Here is a 2500-nt window from a genome sequence, read left to right as displayed (position 1 = left end):
CTTGGTATGAAGCTGAAGCATTAAGAGTTCCTTTCACTGGAACTAAGGGGCCGAGCCCAACCCCTGAAAAACAACACCTGAACTCGATGATCTGGAGGGGTGTCCCAAAACTTTTGGCAATATAGTGTACTTCTTTTCTATTTATCTTTCTAAATAAACCATAATAATAATAATAAAAATAATAATAATAATCATAATAATTAAAGCAATACTGCTGTGTCATGTGTGTGCTTTTTGAGATATTTCTAGAACTAGACAGAAAAATAAAACATTGAAAAGCATGAATCTATTTTCAGTCTAAAAGCATAATAATTGCTAGCTTTAGAAAAGAAGCCTTTTGTTTTTCTAGGAACTGAATTATCTCTCTCTCTTTTCCCCCCTGATGCCGATTAATTCGGACTCATTCATTCGCTTCATTTGGCAGGATAATGAAGGTTAAAGCGTAAAGACGAGGTGCATGTTAAATAAAAGCCGGTGAGGCCGTGACCCCGACCCTCTCCGTATGGACTGACGTCTGAATGAATATACACACCCCTGTACACATACACCTGCCAGAGTACAGTAATCCCCCTCTATATCGCGGTTCATATATCACGGCCCCGGTATAATCACAGATTTTTATTTGGAACATAACTAATCGCGGTATCCGCAAACCTTATAGTGAATTGTTTTTATGTTGAAATAAGGTCATTTATTAATAAAAATATAATTATAAAAATAAACATTAATTAATTAATTAATTTAATTAATTACAAATATAAACATTAATTAAAATAAAGTAAAATGTTAATAATATATAAAATACCGTACAGCGTAGCGTCGTGTAGGAAAGCGCGGTGCGGGGATGCTGAAAATCTAAATACAGTACAGCTGGAGGATCGAGTCCGGCCAATCGGAATGCGCCATTCATTTAATCACAGTTGTGATTGGCTCCAGCAGCCCAGTTTTTTTTCGTGTCACTGTCCCGAGTGTTTGGTGTTGTTCTGTGTATTTTTACGCTTTTTCTGTAAGCCCTATTATTTCGTCCAAATGCTCTGCAAGGAACATACATACATACATACATACATACATACATACATACATACATACATACATACATACAGTACTCACAATGAATGTGATATTTCTACAAATTTACCCAAAATTCATCTTGTTAGATGCTTGCAAATGTTTTCTGTGTGTGTTTAAAGAGTGTGGGAGGCTCATTTACAGCTTAAACAATAAAAAAAAAGCATTTGGGGGTGGAGTCCGCATATTGTGGATTTTCGTTTATCGAGGGTGGGTTTGGAACGGAACTCCTGTGATAAACGGGGGATTACTGTAATTGAAATTTGGTCAGGACTCCATCAGCATTAACAGTTTCCCAGAGACATACCCGAGAGAATCAAGGACTCTTTTAAACCAAGAGGAACATCTCAGACATGTGGAATATATCTCCCAAAAATGTTTGGATGGCGTTCTCTTACATAAATTTAACGCATCTTTATTATTAAGAAGATTTGACCTACAGTGAAACATGGCGGTGGTGGTGTGATGGTTTCTGAATGCTTTGCTCTTTCACTACGGCTCCAGTATCCAAAAATTTTCCAAAAATTCCTTTGTACGGATGAGAAAGTCTGATCTCCGGCTCTGCTTTGGGGGGGGGGGGGGGATAGATAACCATCTTATCCACCAGTAAAGACATTTTGTGTAGAATTATTAATTATTTATTATTTTTTAATGGAGTCTAATGTAGAATATTTTATTTCCAGGTTGTGAAACCATACAAAATTTTACAAACCCATAATAAAATTTTGCAACTAGAATTGAAATTTTCAAGTCGTCCGTTTTAAACTTTAAAAAATCAAGAATTTCCGTTCTTGTTGAGGCTCCAATATCCAAGAATTTTCCAAATATCCTCTGTGTGGATGAGAAAGTCTGATCTCTGGCTCTGCTGAAGCTGACACAAAGAGTTATTAAGATACCTTGGGGGGTGCCATTACTTTTTCACAGCGGTAAATATAGAGGGTAGATAACCTTTCGTCCATTGGTGAAGGAAATGATCTCCGTGTGGTTGGTTCCTCATGAGCTCCTTGTCTTGATTGACATTTTCATTTTTTCCTGAAGATCCGAAACCCTTTAACGTCACAAATAAACCAGAGATCAGGACGAGGGGGCAAATACTTTTTCACAGCACTGTGTGTACATGAAAGATGTCTGAAAGCAGTGGTTTATTTACTTCTGATCAAAAGTTCATCCAAATATAAAGATAATATTTATGCAATTAGAGGAGCTGAAGTGTGATAAAAAGTAATGGCACCCTTAGAGACCCTCTGAGATTCACTACAATACGACTAACAATAACAACAAAGGGATTTATATATATATATAAAAATAAAACCTTAAAAACAAACACACTTAGAGCCTCGTGTTAATATTCAGCGTATGGCCTTTATATGGAATTGAGAAATGAAATGAAAATCCATCAGATTGTCTTATTGTGCCTTTTTTATTTATTTAT

The sequence above is a fragment of the Hemibagrus wyckioides genome, linkage group LG20, assembly GCF_019097595.1.
Source record: "Hemibagrus wyckioides isolate EC202008001 linkage group LG20, SWU_Hwy_1.0, whole genome shotgun sequence".
Classification (NCBI taxonomy): Eukaryota; Metazoa; Chordata; class Actinopteri; order Siluriformes; family Bagridae; genus Hemibagrus; species Hemibagrus wyckioides.
This window is presented reverse-complemented; position numbering follows the sequence as displayed.